Source organism: Grampus griseus (genome assembly GCF_964374135.1).
Source record: "Grampus griseus genome assembly, chromosome: 11".
NCBI classification, from domain to species: domain Eukaryota; kingdom Metazoa; phylum Chordata; class Mammalia; order Artiodactyla; family Delphinidae; genus Grampus; species Grampus griseus.
The window spans coordinates 97,583,512-97,603,344 of record NC_139005.1 but is presented as its reverse complement, the minus strand read 5'-3'; the positions used below and the strand labels follow the sequence as shown (position 1 = coordinate 97,603,344).

At 56.0% G+C, this 19,833-nt stretch overlaps 1 protein-coding gene across 1 annotated transcript in view; it reads right to left on the bottom strand.

Moving 5' to 3' along the window:
* The window catches only part of PARVB (parvin beta), a 114,337-nt gene that overhangs the window by 56,236 nt on the left and 38,268 nt on the right, over window positions 1–19,833 (bottom strand). The window lies entirely within an intron of this gene.

Here is a 19,833-nt window from a genome sequence, read left to right as displayed (position 1 = left end):
GCAGGCGAGGCGGTGCCGTCGTCCGTGGCCACATTCACGGGACAGAATCCGGCTGGCCCGACGCTAGGTAATGCCCAGGGTCGGGAGCAGTGAAACACACAGCAGAATCTAACACACTGGATCTGGAGACTTGGAGCTGGGAGCACAGGACCGTGTCTAGAGGGCAGACAGGGTGCCGGGGGCTGGGGAGGAGGGCGCCCTGAACAGTCGCAGGGACCGCAGGGCTGGCTACTGATGAGAGGGGCGGCCTGGATGCCACGGTACAGAAAGGATCCCTCGCCCCCCGCACTAGACACGTTCCAGGAAAGCATCTCGACTTACACTGGCCGGGGGCCACCCCGGGACATCGGGGGCTAATGGCGCATTTCTTCCACCGGCCATAACTGCATCGGACTCCAGGCTCCAGCCCCCATCCAGTGGGTGCAGGGGGCGCTGGGCACCTTTCCAGCCCTGGCTGAGAACTGCTGGGTGACAGTCCCCGACCACACGCCCCAAAACCAGCCTCTTCCTCGGTGAGCTCCAGTGACAAGTGCCCAGCCTTCCTTCTCTTCTTTTTTCCTTTTTATTTTTTTTAAATCGTAATTGAATTACAACGTTGTGTTAGTTTCAAGGCCTCTGTAATGAAACGTCCTCAGAGGTGGAAACCTACTTCCTCTTTCAATACTGCAGTCACCTCGAACCTTGAATATCTCCAATTCCGGGACCTGAGGGGACAGGGGACAGAGTAGCAAGGGGACAGGACGTGATGGCCTTGGGACAGGCGGGACAGGGTGACCCAACCCCAGGCACGCCTGGCAACCTCTCTGCCTGTTTTCTCAAAACGTCGGGTCCCCTGGAAGGACTTAATGAAACGATGAACATCAGGTTCTGAGGCCGGAGCTGGGCACACGGTGGGCTCCCTGGACTCAGCCATAGACCCAGCTCTGGGGACAAGCCACCCTCTGTCCCTCACGAGGAACACGGCAGTGGGGCCCAGGACGTTGGGTTCTACCATCAGGAAGGCCGTGATACAAGACTGTGAAAAAATGGGCTCTCTTGCACACCCACACCCGACAGCAGCAATGACTTACACGATTCACAGCCAAAAGGTAGAAACGGCCCAAGCGTCCACTGACGGATGAACGGATAAATATGGTCCATACACACAATGGAATGTTATTCACCCAGAAAAAGGAAGGGAATTCTGACACATGCTACGGCATGGATGAATCCTGAGGATGGTATACTAAGTGAAATACGCCAGACACAAAACGGCAAACCCTGTATGACTCCACTTGCAGGAGGTCCCTACAGTCAAATTCACAGCGACAGAAAGTAGAATGGGGGGTGCCAGGGGCTGAACATAGGGGGAAATTATGGGGAGTCGGTGTTTAACGGGGACAGAGCTTCAGTTTGGGAAGATGAAAAAGTTCTGGAGATGGAGGGTGGTGACGGCTACACAACAACGTGAATGAACTTAATGCCACCGACCAGTACACTTCAAAAGGGTTAAAATGGTACCTTTTATGTTACGTACACTTTACCGCAATTTAAAAGAAGAGGGAAGAAAAAATGGATCCCTCCCAACAATACTGAAGTCTGGAGGCCAGCCCTGCACCTGGAGACAGCCACAGCCTCCCTGCCGCCCCAGATCCCAGGAGCAGACCCCACGCACAGCCACCTTTTGATCCCCAAATCCTTAGCTTAACTCTGTGTAAGAAGCAGACGCGTGTTAACACCTTCACGAGCAAAGGACTTGGAGATGCACCCCGCCTGGCCCCACTCCCCATTCCAAAGATCCCCTCCAGTCACTCAGTCCCACTCAGACCAAATTTCAGCAATTATTTTTACTATGTAACAAGTTACAAAGAGTCTTCTAACCAGCAAAGGGCTTTCCAAGGCAGAAAAGGGAAAGAGGACAAGGGGGTTTTTCACAAAAGTTCTCGCATATTCTGGAGGCACGTACGTGAACTGTGTGAGGGGGTGTGCGCAGCAGCCGTGGGCTCCTCTCTCTGGTTTCCTGGGCCAGCGTCACAGAAGGAGGACAGAAAGGCCAGGGAGGTCCCTTCCGGTCAAGGCCGTCTGCCACGGTTATGTTCACGGCCGAGGAAGAACAAAAGGCCCTGGTTTCATATGAGTGGAGGGTCGCACAGGTGGGCTTCAGGGCACAGGTGAGTCCTTACTGTGAGCCCGTAGCTCCTCCCAGGGGCCCCAGAGCTACCACGCGGGTCATCCGCTGGCCTGGACACGGGCCGTGGGCCAGAACAACTGGTGGCAGATGGGGGTGTGGGGTGCAGAGATGAAGAGATGCTTCCAGGAGCCCTGCTGCCTGGTCTCAAAAACAGGGAGCGGGGAGGAGAACAGGAACGACATTTTCAAAGCAGAGAAACTGGGTCACATAAAAACAGAGGAATTTCCACACTGCCCTTGCAACATCAAAGATAACACTAAAGAGGGCCTACGATCTCTTGGCTTTAATAGATGAGAGATGCTCTCACAGACCCACCCAGAGGGCACATTCCACAGGCCTGTTAAGCCCGGAGGAAAACAAGGAGGGTCTGTGGCCACGAGCCCAGGGCTCGGATCTCTCTGTGCCACGTGCTGGCGTGTGGCCTCCGGCAAGTCCCTTCACCTTGCTCAGCCTCAGTTTCACCGTCTAGAACGTGGGGGTGGCAGCGGTACCTACCTCACAGGGGCTTCTGAGGAATCAGTGAAGTTCATCCCAGGGAAAACCAGGGAAGGCTTCCTAGAGGAAGCAGGAATCCTGGAAAAAGGGACTTTGGGACTCCATGCAAAGCCTGTGGGTGACTGATCAGAGCTGGGGTTCCGGAAGCCCTCTGTGGCGGCCACGTCCATGCTGAACCACAGCGGGGTTCAGTGAGGCCCCTTTGGAGCTCCGCTATCGTTCACGGCCTGGGTTCCCTGAGGGACACGGCCCCTTCACTGAGGAGCCTTCAGTTGAAATCTGATTTTGGTCTTCTGAGGGTCAGTCCAGGGTCTGGAAGGAGGGGCTCCCCTTGGACCACAGCTTCTCCCCGAGCACCCCACTCTGCCAGGTCAGTGGCTTTCCCCTAATCCCAGGAATGTCTTGGTTTTGAAAGTACTCGTCCATTTGCCAGAAAGTCAGACATGTCAATGACTGGAAATGCCGACTATCTGTGTCACAGAGAAAGATCCGGGGCACCTGGTGTGCACAGTGGGTGTGGGCGTTCAAAGGACCTGGGGCTCGACGTGCCGGGGCTGAGGAGTCATCGTGGTCCTAAGTGTCTGCCCTTGTCCACCCTAAACCCTACAGCCAACGTGTTCCCAAGGCACCCAGGTTCACCTCCCCGCGGTGACACTCTGGGCCGTGGGCCACACGGGGACAGGGGGGTGGGTACGTGCCGGGAGGGAGAGAGGCTGGAGGAGACCCAGGGAGAGCGCGTGACAGCTCCAGTGCCCCTCTGGGGACAGCCACGCCTCGCTCAGCCCCGGGGCGCAGAGTGGGCTACGCAGACCACGGTCGCCAGATCACAGGAGCTTTTCCAAAAATGCTGGAAATTCTGGGTTTTGTGTAGAATCCCCCAATTTATAAATGTGAGCAATAATTCAAGTTCTGCGGGCCAGCCGGGGGCCGCCGGTTTACAACCCCCGGTCGCAGTAAAAGTCTAACCCACGTCCCTGCCTGTCAGCGGGAGAGGGCCACTAGCCCAGCACCTTCTCTGTCTTCCGTTCATCTAATCTCCTAACAAGTCTGTGAGGGAGTGGCTGGTCCCGGCTTGGTCAATGCTGGGCCAGCGTCTATCAGATGTGAAGGCATCTGATATACACCAACCACGAGTCCTAGAGTCAGGACTGAACCCAGTTCAACCTGGTCTTCACTCGCTATGCTCAGCTGAGTCCTACCCACCTTCAAGCCTCAGCTTGCTGGCCGCCTCTTCCAGGAAGCCATCTTGGGTACTCCCCTCCCATCCCAGGCTCCCCTCTGCCCAGCTCACATCATGCAGCCAGCCCCGCAACTACCTCTTTCCTGGACCGTCTGCCCACACCAGTGCTAACTCAGCTCCTGCACATAGTAGGTCTTTATATCTGAGGGGTGGCCCAATGAAGGGCTTAGAGACTGGGAGCCCGTCTGCTGGTTTCAGATCCCAGCTCAGCCGCGGACAAGCGGGGTGATCCTGGGCAAGGTACGTATTTGCTCTGTGCCTCAGCTTCCGTCTGTGAAATTGGGCCTGACGCAGTCCAAACACACCGAACCACGTCTGGCGTGCCGTACTCGCTCCGTCAGCATCAGCTTCCAGCTTCTGCCGAACAGAAGGAGACGCGTGTGCTTCCAAAGCCCGTTCTCTTTCCATCACTCCACCCAGAGACCGGGCAAGGTTTAAAACACACACCACCTCTCCTGATTGGAACGACAAGTGCATAAAAAGGAGGAAAGAGAATCCAAATCTAAAACCTCAAACGTCTCACAAACAGCCTGCCACTTATACCCCAGGCCGAGCGCAAAGTTTCCATCCTTGATTTTGTTTTTGAGATCTTTTTCTTTGTATGGGTTTCACTTATTTAGTTATATTTAATTTATTTATGCCCAGGCTCTTTCCCCCTCAAAAAAAGGCTTTCAGACAGTTTTTTTTTATTATTAGGAAACACAACTCTGAAAGCAGCCTGCTTTAAAAGAGCAAGGCTACCCGCGAGGGAAAGCAGAGATCGGAAAACACAAAGTCTTCTCTCTCCGCGACGGGTGCCAGGGCAGGAGGGGGCAAAGATGGGGTGCTGAAAGCTCCCTGGGGCTCACCTGCAGGGGGTTCAGCGAGGATTAAAAAGACCCCATGGCGGGTGAGCTGCGGCCCTTGGAGGCCGAAGCAGTGACAACACCAGAGAAAACCCAACGAAAACAGCCGCGCTGTCCCCACCCGGCCCCACAGCTGAAAGAAGAACTTGGCAACGGCAGCAAAGCTGCCTCAATTGTGGACGCTTAACCAGCCCTTTTCAAGACGTACGCACTTCCAGCTACAACTGATCCTACTCAAAGAAACGGAGTGGCCCTCAGAGTTGCCAGGAAAAATAAAGGAGGATAAAGGAAGGAGTGTCCCCACGTGAGTTCACGGCGCCCAGACCCCGGCCCCCTGCCACCACCCCGCCCCGGGCTGGGGAGGGGGAGTTGGGATCAACTCCATATGTGCGAGAAGGACCTGACAAAATCCCTGCTAAAGGAGGCTTTCCACGCTTCCCCGGGGAAGGGAGAGCTTTCTGTGAACCTCCACCACCCATCTGCACTCAGAGGGATCGCATCTCTGCAGAAGTTACAATTTATCAGAATAAATTCATCAGCCATGAAGGTCTTCTTAACAGAGCAGTTCTTCTAAAAATAAACCAAACTGTACTTCATGTAAAGATCTCACAGCTCAGTGGAGTGAAAACACGGCCCAAATAAGATCTCAACAATGATATCCACAGACCGGACAGCCGTGGGGTGATGCTGCAGGACAACCCTTCCTGACATCCGAAGACAAGGTGATCAAACGACCTACCAATCACAATTCAAACGCATCACCCTGTAGAGGCCTTGAGATGCGAGGCCCGGCCCTTCCCAGGAGGTCAAGACTCCAGGCTCCGTCTCCCAGATGCCTGGGATTGCAGTGGATGGATGACCGCATCCCGCCCAGGGTAAAAGGCAGGGAGGGCTATAACCACCTTGGACACAGCAGCTGCCCTTCCTGACTGGGATGTGGGGAAAGAGTGAAACTACTTGCAGTGATCCATGTAGCAAAACATACATGAAGGAGCCTCCTAACCTTTAAAGTGGTGGATCTGGTATGTTTTTACCGAGGAAGAGACTCTGGCCTTGCCGGGGCGGCGCCAGCCCATAGTAACCAGCTCGGTATATTTATGTACGTTTAAGTCACTGTAATTTCTCGGCGGAAGATGAGATTCTGAACTGCTCCGACAAGACCACGGGAACAAGAAAGCACCGTGACTGTGAGGGTCACTCAGCCTGAATATCTGATTTATGGTGTTTGCTCTGCTGGGCCACGAGATTCCACGCCATTTCTTGAGATGAAATAAGTTGAGAGGCTAAAATAAATACGTGAGCATTTCAATAAGGCAAAATGCAAAGGAGGTCAACAGGCGTTACTGACCCCACGTGATGAGCTGACGGCTGAAGATCTGTCCTGTTCAGGCAGCAGGAAGCCTCGGGCTTCACAGGATGCCGACCTAATGAACACTGGCTAGAGGCCGACAGAGCCGGCCCTGGTGCTGGGGGAGTCTGGCACAGGGTGCAGACATATGGAAGGAGGTGTCCTGGCCACTTCCACCCAACAGCCTGGCCTGGCCCGGGCACAGAGAAGTCTCTTGAGGAACAAACGCACAATGAATTAAGTGCAATACATGTGAGGGTGTTGACCACACAGCACACAGCATCTTAGTTCCCCGACCAGGGATTGAACCCACGCCCCCTACAGTGGAAGCGCAGAGTCTTAACCACTGGACCACCAGAGAAGTCCCGGTGTTGACTTTTAAAAAGCAGGTTTCAAATAATACAGCAGGATATTTATGTAAAATACAGAATCAGAAAACTCAAAACTGGGAATTCCGTGACAGTCCGGTGATTACAACTCTGAGCCTCCACTGCAGGGGACGCAGGTTCGATCCCCGGTCGGGGAACTAAGATCCTGTAATGTCTTGTGGCACAGCCTAAAAACAAATAAATAAATACTTTTTTAAAAAAAGAAAACTTAGAACTATGTATTTTTATGTGTACACAACTAAATTCAAAGGAAAAGGAATGAAAGGATGTGCCCCAACATGACAAGAGTAGCATCTCCCCTGGGGGGATGAGTGACGGAAAAAAAGGAGGAGATTGGGAAAGCTTTGTCATGACTGCGTTCATATGTTACCTGTGAAAATTAAAATAAAGTTAAAAGAATAGACAACAAATAGATGCTCTACAGCAGGGACCCAAGGGAGGTGACAGCCAGTTCTACAGGGAAGGAGACCAGAGGGGGCAGCAGGTGAGGCTGCCCGTAGAGCTGAGCCTGGCCTGAGGCACTCAGCCCCTGGGTAGGTTTCTAAAGGCAGAGACGCAGGATTCAGAGCCCAGGCTGTGAGCCATCCAGGCCTGATGGTCCCTATCTGCCTTAGGTGAAGCCTTGGCCTGGAAACCTCAGACCCTGGGCTTCTTGCGGGAGGGTCTGCAGGGAGAGAGACGGTGTGCCTGCTGCAGAGATCCCAGAGGAAGTCAGAGGGCCATACGGGCCACGCCTGAAACAGTGAGTTTGCGGCGTGGAGTCACTGATCTCCCCCAGGCAACTCCATCCTCACCTCCAAGTTCAGGAAAACCGCTGCTTCTAATGCAGGGGGCATCCGCACAGCTCAGAGCCTAGGAGTCGCCTCCCCTCAGGACCATTTTAGCCCATCCGTGCTTTCACTGAGCAAGTCAATCCACAGCGTCTGTCTCAGGTGACGCTGAGGCAGTGCAGTGCCGCCTGGGTGCGCCTGGGGAAGCTGTGTGAGGGGAACTGAGGGAACCCAGCACGGGAGTCCTGTGGGGCAGGAAAGGACCAGCTCTGGGACAGCACCCATGAGCGACCCCATCACCATGGGGACCTCCCTGTCATCTCCCCTCCCATCACCAGCGGGAACCAGCCTGGGAGCCTTGGCTAACCATTCCTCCTCCTAAACACTCAGCCCAGACTCCAAACGTCAAAGCACTTAGGCTCCCGGGGGCTAATGGGCGGATTCTTACCCAGCAGGTCTGGGGAGGGTCCAAGACTCAGCATCATTAACCAGCCCCCAGGTGATGTTGATGCTGCCCCACAGACCACACCTGAGTAGCAACAACTTAGAAGACATTCCTACGCCCCTCTGCTCCTGAAACCCAAGCTGGTAAGCGACCCTGTGCTCCTTTTAGAGATCGACACAGGGGCCACGTTTCAACAACTCCCAACCTGGCCAGCACCCGCCACGGCTCTGGTTTTCAAGAAAGAAGGACTGGGCGCCCACCTCACACGCTATCATGCTAAGCTCCCACGACAGGTGAGGTCTTCCCTAAAAGACTGAGTCACACCCAAACCAGCCCAGCTGGTCAGGGATGGCTCCAACCCCCTTGAGGCCTGCGGTCCCCCAAAACTACATAATCTCTCAGCTTTTGGGGGGATCAAAGGAAAGCACAGACCACTTTCTGCCTGTGGGGAGAATCCAGAATTCCATTCTTTCTCCGTGAATCCGTCATCACTCTTTTTTTTTTTTTTTTTTTTTTTTGCGGTACGCGGGCCTCTCACCGTTGTGGCCTCTCCCGTTGCGGAGCACAGGCTCCAGACGCGCAGGCTCAGTGGCCATGGCTCACGGGCCCAGCCGCTCCGCGGCATGTGGGATCTTCCCGGACCGGGGCACGAACCCGCATCCCCTGCATCGGCAGGCGGACTCTCAACCACTGCGCCACCAGGGAAGTCCCCTGTTACCACTCTTGAGCCAAATGCAGAGCTGCCCTCTCGGCAGTAAAACTAAATGCTTTCACTGGCCACCCTGGCTTCTCCCAAGACCCTCTAGTTTAACGCGCTGGTTCCCATGTCCCAGCAGAACGGGTTCAACAGCAGAAACGGCTCTGGGATGCAGGAGAGCTTGGGCTTTTCCCGGCAGCACTGCCAGCCTCAGGGGACACAGTGACAACCTAAAGGGAAAGAGAAGCTGGGAGAGGGAACCACACATCACAGCCCCGACCACCCAAAACGACTCACGCAAAATGATAACTTGATTCTAGGACCAACATGTACGCAAGTGCAAAGAGGAAAAAGGTAAGGACCAAGATGCTAGACCTAAGACCAGCCCCTGCAGATTTTGCATCTCGTGTCCCGTCCTTAGGGCAACCAGGGGATCTCTCACCAGGACAGCCAGTCGGCCTCCCGCAGACTCTGCCGTGGCCTCTTCCCACCCCGAGCCAGCCTCTCCCCTTCTGCAGGAGACCAGCTGGACTCTGCTGTCCCTGCTCGCCAGCATCCACGTGCCCTTCCTCTGGTCAGACAGGACTCAGCATCCCAGACCTCAGCCAGTGGGCACACTGCACTCTCCAGCATACAGTCAGGGATGGGCTTGGCCCAATTAGAGCCAGCAGAACAAGGAGAGTTTCCTAGGAATGCAGAATGACAGGCACTCTTTCCCTCTGGCCTTGACCCAGAAAGGATGCAGGTGGAAGCTGCCCCGTCGTCTTACCAGCACACAAAATCTGGAAATGAAGGCACTGGGTCCACAGAGCTAAGAGGACAGAGTTTAGCCAAGCCGGCTGTCTGCTGGATCAAGCCTTACCTGAGGCTGGCAGCCTCTGGACGTTTCTGTCAAATGAACCAGCGAATGCCATTTTGTCCTTAATCCACTTTGAGTTGGGTTTTCTGTCATTTGCAGACAGAGTGGCTGGCTGTCACTCCCTGGGATAGAGCACCCCAGAGCTCCTACCGGCTCCAGGGTATAACCCAAACCCCTCAAAGTGGTACCTGAAGACTCTTGATGAACAAACCCCACCTCTCATCGACCCAGATGCAGCTCCCACGCTTCTGCATCACCTTTCAACGAGGCCATTCCTTTGCCCCCACTATCCCCACCACCTGAAATGCCCTTTTCATTATATCTAGCCAATTCCACCCGTTCCCCAAGATGCTTCATTAAAGCGTTCTCTGTAACCCCACCCCCTGGGCAGCATTAGGGCCCTTCTTCTGGGTTCCCACAGCTCCCTGTGCACGTGACAGCTACAAACCCTTATCCCCCGACAGGAAGTGGTGGGGTGTGTCCTATGCCCCGCCCCCGCCGGGTGGCCAAACGCTGATCAAAACCCAGCACGTGACAAGCATGCGACAAACATTCACAGAATGAATAAGTGACTGTAAATGTGTTTACGTAGGCAAAATGGAGCCGAAGAGAGAATTTAGGTAAGAGACACAGAGTCAGAAACACTAGGAACAGGCCGTTCTTGCAAAACATGCCACCTCCAGCCACTCGGGTGGACAAGAGCATTTCCATTAAGGCTTCCATTAGCCTGGCAGTCGTGGGTCACCAAGAGCCCAGTTACTGCAATGGGGCCGTGCGGAGGGCGAGGCCTCGAGAGCAAGGACTCTGCTCTGCAATTAGGGACTTACTGGGACAGGCTGCCTCTGGGGCAACATTCCCAAACCTCGCCCACTGGAGCAAGTTCCTGCCGGCCAAGGGCGGGGTGGAGGGGTGGGGCACCAGGAAGGAAGCGATCCCCCTGGTTCCTGGACACTGGGTCTTCCTAATACCAAAGGCTGCTTAGGTCTAAGTATGGAAAGGCTGGGGCTCAGAAGCCAACATCAAACGGATGATTCCCTCCGGCCAGAAGCAATCCTTTTCCTCCCCTTTGCCCTGCGTGATCAGAAAAATGTGAGAACCACAGAAAAACGAATTGTCTGTGGGAAGGAGAACAGGAAGAAAGACTTCTAGGTGATCCTTCAATGTCAGGTTTACCAAATAAACCACCCGGCGAGCAGAAACCAGGACACCGGAGGGGCTCCGGGCTTCTTGCTCTAAAAAGAATGACTGATCCTTTAGGGACGAGTGATGATTTGGTCGGTTTTTCAGACGGAAAGCAAGTGGGTCAACTTATTCAAGTCACCTCTCAGAATGCATCAGGTGGAAAGAATCCCTCCGGGGCCTGAGACTGGGGATCGATCTGCGGACGGCCAGGTGTCTGCTACTGGTCTCACCCTCCTCCGATCCATCCGCCACAGTGTCTCCAGACTTCGTCCCCAGAACGCAGGCCGTGGGGTCACTCCTCTGCGCATGGACTGTCCTGACACTCCACCACTCCCAAAACAAAACCCACACCCTTCCCCTCGCATCCCACCCCCTCCTCCAGTGCAGAGCTCAGGGCCAGGCTCGGTCACCCCTCCGGGCCTTTGCCAGCCTGCGCCCCCTCCAGGAGCTCCATGTCCAGAGCCTGAGTCTGGAGGCAAAGCCAGCTGCAAACGCCCCCTCTTCCGTGGCCCTGTCCCTCCTCCAAAGCCCTGGCCCAGCGTCGCGGACGGTGCAGACAGAATAGCGGAGAGAACGGAGGCTTTGGAGGGCTATTACGAAACATCCTGTGACCTTGGGCTTTAAGTCCTTCGTCTTTCACCATCTCTCCTCTGCAGAGGGGTTAGAACCAGACCTGTCGTCATGACAACTAATTTAACAAGATGGTGCTGCCTCAGGCAGCAGTCACGTGGTAAATGCTGGGTCTCTCCCTTCTTGTCCCACCACCCGCACCAGGGCTGGGTAACCGGAAGCGCTTGGTGTCCCAGAGTCACTCGACAAGTTTGCAGGCGCACCAGGCACATGCCAGCTGCAGGGTCAGACAGCCCCTGAGCGCCCACGTTTGCCAATCGAGCAGATGTGCCATGTCTCACTGCTAGATTATAAACTCCCACAAGGGGACTTCCCTGGCGGTCCAGTGGTAAAGAATCCGCCTTCCAATGCAGGGGACGCGGGTTCGATCCCTGGTCAGGGAACTAAGAGCCCACATGCCGCGGGGCATCTAAGCCCGCGCGCCACAACTACTGAGCTCGCGTGCCTCAACTAGAGGGCCTGCGTACCACAAACTACAGAGCCCACACGCTCTGCAACCCACAGAGCGCCACAACTAGAGAAAACCTGCATGCCACACTAGAGAGCATCCCGTGCGCCGCAACGAAAGATCCCGCATGCCGCAACGAAAGATCCCGCATGCCTCAACGAAGATCCCGCGTGCCACAACTAAGACCCAACGCAGCCAAAAATTAAATAAATGAATAATATAATAAATCTTTTAAAAATAAATAAACTCCCAGAAGGCAGAGCTCAAGTCCTATCACCCCTGTGCCCCCAGAGGTGGGCCCCGCACACAGAGGAGACCCTAGAAAAGTGTGCTCACCTGAACAGAACAGAATCGAACCAGATCCCAAAAGCCTGAGCTATCTGCCAGCATCAGGGGTGAAACAACTTCGCTAATTAACTGCTGGGATGACAAGGGGCCACCTATCCCCAGGCCACCAATTCTCAAAGAATCCAGACGTTGAAACACACCCTCCCAACTGCAAACCAGGCATATCTAACCTCGAAGACCCTGAATGTACAGCTCAGACATCAACACAAACATCTCGCCAGTCGCTGAGCATTTAAAACAGACACTGTAACGAGGCCAGCAACACAGCCTGACCCGAGCCCCCCACGCCCATCCTGAAAAGTGTGAGGTGCCCCCCAGAGTCGGCCAGCAGAGAGCCAGGCCAGCTGCCATCAATGGGACCAGTGACCGGTGTCCAGGCAGGAAGCTCAGAGTCTGCAGAAGGCTCAGAGCATTGCTTCACTGACTCGGAGTGAAATGAAAATGCAGCCGCACCAGAGGCAGAGGGGGCCGATCAGGCCGGCTCAGGAGAACATGCCTGTCCGGGGATATGCAAGGGCACCGGCTGCGCCGGGGACCCCGAGGGCCACCATCGTGCAGCGGGCTCTCCTGGAGCCCCCGGGCGCGTGTGCATTACCCCACCCCTCTGACGAACAGCTGGACCACACTCGTGAGGCCAGCGTCCCCCGAACCCTCGGGTTTTCTCAGCCCCCTTAGCTCAGGTTCCTGGCAATCACGGCATCCTGGCCCCATTGGTCCTAACCTGACGGTAGATCCTTTGATGTGAGCTTTCTGTCCCCTGGGTTTGGGAACGGCCTATCTGCCACATGTCTACCAATCAATCGTGCTGGTTCTAAGTGAGTAGATGAAAGCAATTTCAGTCACTGGTCATGAAAATCTATCATTAGTTAATGATAACGGAAAAAGAGTCTAGAAAAGGGGCATCTGCCTGCCAATGCACGGGACGCGGGTTCGAGCCCTGGTCTGGGAAGATCCCACATGCCGCGGAGCAACTAAGCCCGTGCACCACAACTACTGAGCCTGCGCTCTAGAGCCCGCGAGCCACAACTACTGAGCCCATGTGCTACAACTACTGAAGCCCGCGTGCCTAGAGCCCGTGCTCCACAAGAGAAGCCACCACAATGAGAAGCCCGCGCACTGCAACGAAGAGTAGCCCCCGCTCGCAGCAGCTAGAGAAAGACCGCGCAGCTACGAAGACCCAACACAGCCAAAGATAAATAAATAAATTTTTTTTAAAGAAGAGTCTAGAAGAGGCAGAAGGTGGGAGCAGAGGTGTGCTCTGCTCCCCTCTGCTCAGAATTATCAAAAAAAGTGCCACATCTCTTTTATATATAGTAGTGTGTATCTGTTAATCCCAAACTCCTAATTTATCCTCCCCCCACCGCCTCTTTGGTAACCATAAATTTGTTTTCTATGTCTGTGAATCTGTTTCTGTTTTGTAAATAAGTTCATCTGTATTATTTTTTTAGATTCCACATATAAGTGATATCATATGATATTTGTCTTTCTCTGTCTGACTTACTTCACTTAGTATGATAATCTCTAGGTCCATCCATGTTGCTGAAAATGGCCTGAAATCAACACAGTACTGTAAATCAACTGTATTTCAATTATAAAAAAAAGTCACAGTGATGTCTTGTGTTTGTCGGTCATGGTTCCAGCCCCTTGGAGCCGAGCTGTGTGATGTGTCCCACCCATGGGGAGATGCAAAGAAACCTCAACAGGACCCGCCAGATGAGGTTAACACCCTCAGAGAGAAATGTGCTTCATAAGAGAAAAGTGGGAAAAATAAGTCTGCTGAAACAAGTTGGGCTGCTTCCTGTGCTGTGAAACTCGTATTAATTAGCCTGATCGTTACTGTCCCATCGTATCCAGGCAAGCCCAAAGTGTGCTCTGCTGAGAAAATAAGAAGATTAAATCGTTAAGTCATTTTAAGAAAAAGAACCGATTCTCTGTGCACCTGCGCCGAAACAAACGCTCCACCGGGAGAGAACTTGGGACCCGCAGGCGGGAAACGCCAGGAGCACGGCGCCCTCTAGCGGCCCATCTGCCCCTGGAGATGCGAGCCAGGCATGGCCTGCGAAGGTTTCATCTCAACAAGAGAATCTGCTGCAGGGCAGAGGGGTGCCTTCCAAAGGCAGGCGGCTTTGGGGGCGCCTGAAGCCACGTGCCCCTGGGGCTGGTGGTCCCACCCGGAATGGATGCGACACTCAAGGGAACAAAGTACAAGGGCCTTCGGCACCCACTGGGGTTCCCGGGGATGGGCCTTTGGAGGGAGGGCCCCAAAGGAGCAAGTGGGAGCCACAGGCACGTGGAGACTCCCTCCCTGCCAGCCAGGACGAAGCCAGGTTCCCCAGCCCCCCCGACCCCCGGCCCCCACTGCGCTCTGTTCCATTCCATTCCCTTCCTTCCCAGCCTTACCACGTCTGAGGCCCGCTTGCGTCTGTGCTACCGGATTCGTGTCCATAGCTCCGTAAGGGCAGGCAAAAGGCCTGCCTGTCTCCCCAGCTCCCTGCACAGGGCGCAGCCCTCAGGAAGCAGTCAGTGACACTTGGCGAGTTAATGGTGAATAAATGAATTCATGCATGAATGAATGCATGTTGCAGAGCTCTAACATTCCTTTCTGGTGTTTCTTTTTGGAACTCCTAAGAGCTCTTTTCTACTTCTTTGGGGGCCTCTGTGGTAGGCTGAATAATGCCCCCTGTCTCCCAAAGATGTCCACGTCCCAATTCCTGGAAACTGTGACCTTACAAACAAAAGGGACTTTGCTGATGTGATCGAGTGAAGGATCTCGCGATGGGAGACGATCCTGGATTATCTGGGGGGACCCAGTGTCATCACAAAGGTCCTTATAAAAGGGATGCGGGTGGGTCAGAGTGAGAAAAAGGCAACGTGACAACACAAGCAGGGAGAGACTGGAAGATGCAGGGCTGCTGCCTTTGAAGATGGAGGAGCCTCTAGAAGCCGGAAAAGACAAGGAAAAGGATCCTCCCCTGGAGCCTCCCGAGGGAGCGCAGCCCAGCCGACACCCGGATTTTAGGACTTAGGACCTCCAGAGCTATAAGATAGTAAGTTTGTGCTGTTTTAAGCCACTAAATCTGTGGCAATTTCTTACATCAGCACATTAGCAAACCAATACATTCTTTGGCAGCACCTGCTCCGCACAAGGCACCAGGCTAAGCTCCGAGGGCACAACCGTTACTGGAACCGGCACAGCCTTGGTCCCACGAGCAGCAGAAGCAGAAGCACAAAGAACGCATCCGATCAACACCGAGGATGAAAACACAACTGTCCCCACGTGTCACTCGCGTGACAGTGAAGCCGGGGAGGCTGGCTGCTTGATGGCGAATCCACTAAAATGTACGAAGTTAGGTGCAAAAAGAGCAGGACAGCCTCACGATCGGCAAGATCGGAAGTCGCTTCTCCACCAGTGGCTTCTCAGCCCAGCCACCTCAGGCGAAGGCTGAGTCGGAGGGGAGGGGGTCAGACCCCCACCACGCTCCTCCTCGGCCTGGAGTAGCCAGGGATGTGCCAATGGCTTGACCTCTTCAGCGACGCTGTGTTCCACAACCCCTCCCAGCCCTGGACCTTTGTGTGTCCTCTGTCCCGGGAACACCTGGCTTCTCCATCCTGCCAACGTCCTTCCAGGAATCAACCCACCAGGTCGTCAGGTAGCAGACTGGTCATTTTCAAATGCTTGCAGGGTCCACAGGCTCTTGCGCCTGGTCATCATTCAAGTCACTAAACACAGTAAATACCAGCCCAGACGTCAGAGTCATCGCCAGGGCTCTGGACCCGGGCAGGCATCTACAGTACACCTGGCGCGGTGAGCACGTTAGCAAACCAATGGGGAAAAGGATGCTCATCGCAGGAAATCAATTCCCTTTTGCTGCGTCCAGATACCTCCCTCCCTTCTCCCACGTGTGCCCCGACAGAGAAGGCTGGCCAGGGAAAAAGGCGGGGCTCGCTCGGTAGTGAGGATCCAGGTCTAACTACCCATCTGGGTGTGTGACCTTGAGCAAGTTCGCTCCTCCCAGGGCTGGTCTGGCCATCAGTAAAAATGGGGACACCACCTTAAGGGAGGGCTTCTCTGGAGGGAGGGGACAGACCTCCTGCCAACCGTGTTCGACAGCATCGCCTCTGAAGGATGCAAGCAGGATGTGCAGGGCGTAGGGCCAGGACCCGGGGCCCGAGCCTGGGACTCCAGCTCCCACCACGCAGCTCTGCAGGACGGCCCCCGACTTTCAAGGACGCTGCTGTTTGTACTTGTGTCACAACTAACGGCCTAACAAGCCCAGGTATCTTTTCACCGCCCGTCAAACAACTGCTTCCCCAGCTGTAAAGTTTAACTACCTGCCCATATTCTCTCTGACTTTTAAAGTTGTGAGCAGACCACCTTCCTATCAACACAAAGGAGCAAGGAAGCCCTGCAGTTCCCCAAACACCTGGGCAAGTTCGTGGCCCCCAGGTGTCCACCTGACGCCTCCCTTCTCATCCCCCAGGAGGACCCCCGCCAGGCCTCGCGAGCCGACTGCAGCCTTCTGTGGGTTGCCCCGGCGCTCTGGGAGCGGGCAGGTCTGGAAGAGCTCACCATGCATCATAGGGTGAACCGTATCCCCCAGAAAGACATGTCGAAGTCCTAACTCCTGGTGCCTGTGAATGTGGCCCTATTTGGAAATAGGGTCTTTGCAGAGGTGATCAGGTTGAGATGAGGTCAGTAGGGTGGTCACACTGATGACTGGTGTCCTTAAAAGAAGAGGGAGGGAAGACGGCCACGTGAAGACAGAGGCCGAGACGGGAGTCATGCAGCCACGAGCCAAGGAGCGCCCGGAGCCCCCGGGAGCTGGAAGAGGCGGGCAGCACCCTCCCCGGGAGCCTCCAGAGGAACCACAACCCTGCCGACACCTTGATTTTGGACTTCTGGCCTCCAGACTGTGAGAATACATTTCTGGGACGTCCCTGGCCGTCCAGAGGTTAAGACTCTGCGCTTCCATTGCCGAGGACCCGGGTTCAACCCCTGGTCAGGGAACTAATATCCCACAAGCCACGCTGCACAGCAAAACGAACGAACAAACAAACAGTATGAGAGAATACATCTCTGTGGTGGAAGCCACCCCATCTCTGTGCTTTGTTCCAGCGGCCCCAGGACACTAAGACCCCAGGCTGCTCCAGGAGGGCCCCTGGCTGCACAGGACAGTGGCACCCAGCACGGTGTCGTATCACAACCAACACAGACAGTGACAGGCCCGGCACGGCGGCCAGGCCACCCACGAGCCATCCACGAAGGCGCTGGAGATGGAGGGGAGGGAAAGGGCCGTGATGCGTTCACCTGCCGTCCCGTGGGGCCGACAGGTCCGTGAGGGCTCCTGACCCGTGTCATCCCCTGAAACGGGGCAGGCACCTTGGCTGTTCTACCTCACGGGCGGCACACACTGCAGGGATTTAAGGGCACGTGCATGGATCACCGAGCAAACGTGTGTTTCTGACCAGGCCTCTGGCCAGTGTGGGACTCACTGACCCCTCCCGCATGGAGCCAGTCCCACAGGGCGAGGTCCCAGTGTCCAAAACGTATCCCGGGCACCACTGCGTGTAGCCCTGAGCACTCGGAGGGCACTTCTGTGTCTCACCAGCCCCCCAGGGTCTCCAGGCCTGAACGAGGTGAACACAGGGCATTTCTGGGCAGACGGGCTGGGTGGGCTCCGGGCAGGCTCACAGGGTGAGGACTGCGGATCGGTGGCAGTGTCTACAAGGACAGGGGTCCTCCTGACTCAGCTGCGTGGAGGCCGTTCCTCCAGGGAGGCTCAGCACTGTCCCCCCTCCTCCCCCCGCTCCCTCTGCAGCGCCCTCTCCAGGCTCTGCCCTCCGGGCCTCAAGGCTCCAACCTTAGGGGGTCTGGGGTCCCACCTAGGCTCAACCTCGCATCCCAGGTCAGCACAGCCTGCCCTGCACACCTGCCAGAAAGGCAGCAGGTTGCTCAGGAGCTAGAGGTGAAGGATAAAGAAAGAGTGCTCATCCAGACAGTGGAATGTTCTCCAGCACTAAAAAGAAATGAGCTACCAAGCCACGGAAAGGCACGGAGGGACCCAACTGCATATTACCAAGCGAAGAAGCGAATCTGAGAAGGCTACGTACTGTGTGATTGCAACTCCATGACACTCTAGAAAAGGGAAATCTATGGGGACAGTAAGATCAGGGGTCGCCAGGGATTGGGGGAGGGAGGGACGAATAGGGAGAACACAGAGGATTTTCACGGCAGTGAACACAGTACACCCTGTATGTTACTGTAATGGTGGGTACGTGACATTATACATGTGTCCAAACCCACAGAATGTACAACACCAGGAATGAACCCTCATGTCAGCTACGGACTCTGGGTGACGCTCATCTGTCAGCGTAGGTTCACTGATGGTACCAAGTGCACCACTCTTCTGGGGGTGGGGAGAATCGGGGAGGCTGTGCACGGGCAGGGCGGGGAGGTATATGGGAAATCCCCACCCTCTGCTCAATAATGCTGGGAAACTCCTAAAACCGATCTGAGAAGTAAAGTTTATTATTATTTTTAAAAAGAGCAGCAGGGGACCCCTTCCAGGTCACAGGGGGTGGGGGTGCAGGTGTGTGTGTGTTCTGGGCAGATCCTGGGCACCCAGGTACCGAGGGCCCTGGAAAAAATGGCCAGTGGTCGCCGGGAGTCCTCCCTTCCCTTGATCCCCTGCTCCTGGGGGGGGAGGTCAGGTGGGGTCTGGTGGAGGTCCTGCTCCTGGGGGGGGAGGTCAGGTGGGGTCTGGTGGAGGTCCTGCTCCTGGGGGGGAGGTCAGGTGGGGTCTGGTGGAGGTCCTGCTCCTGGGGGGGGAGGTCAGGTGGGGTCTGGTGGAGGTCCTGCTCCTGGGGTGGGAGGTCAGGTGGGGTCTGGTGGAGGTCCTGCTCCTGGGGTGGGAGGTCAGGTGGGGTCTGGTGGAGGTCCTGCTCCTGGGAGGGGAGGTCAGGTGGGGTCTGGTGGAGGTCCTGCTCCTGGGGTGGGAGGTCAGGTGGGGTCTGGTGGAGGTCCTGCTCCTGGGGTGGAGGCCAGGTGGGGTTTGGTGGAGGTCCTGCTCCTGGGGGGGGAGGTCAGGTGGGTCTGGTGGAGGTCCTGCTCCTGGGGGGGGAGGTCAGGTGGGGTCTGGTGGAGGTCCTGCTCCTGGGGTGGGAGGTCAGGTGGGGTCTGGTGGAGGTCCTGCTCCTGGGGTGGAGGCCAGATGGGGTCTGGTGGAGGTCCTGCTCCTGGGGGGGGAGGTCAGGTGGGGTCTGGTGGAGGTCCTGCTCCTGGGGGGGAGGTCAGGTGGGGTCTGGTGGAGGTCCTGCTCCTGGGGTGGGAGGTCAGGTGGGGTCTGGTGGAGGTCCTGCTCCTGGGGTGGGAGGTCAGGTGGGGTCTGGTGGAGGTCCTAAGGACACTATCCATGTCCCTTGATCCCCTGCTCCTGGGGTGGGAGGTCAGGTGGGGTCTGGTGGAGGTCCTGCTCCTGGGGTGGGAGGTCAGGTGGGTCTGGTGGAGGTCCTGCTCCTGGGGTGGGAGGTCAGGTGGGGTCTGGTGGAGGTCCTGCTCCTGGGGTGGGAGGTCAGGTGGGGTCTGGTAGAGGTCCTAAGGACACTGTCCATGGAGGCAGCCTCCTTCCAGCTCCGTAGTTCTCGGCCAGGGACAGTTTGCCCTCCAGGGACATGTGGCAGGGTCTGGGGACACCGCAGGCAACCACGTCCGGAGCACGGGGTGCTACTGGCATCTGGTGTGTAGAGGCCGGGGTGCTGCTCGACACCCTGCCGTGTCCGCCACCCCCCGCCCCACGGGGAATCATCCAGGGCAAAACGTGCAGGGCGCTGAGGCGGAGGAACCCTGCTGGACCCGACTCGGGAGCCCAGAGGCTAGACAGCCACGGGCTCCCGACACTGCACAGCCGCGCGGCACCCACAGGGAGTCCAGCACCCTCCTTCACACCTTCACACAGGCCGGAATCCCA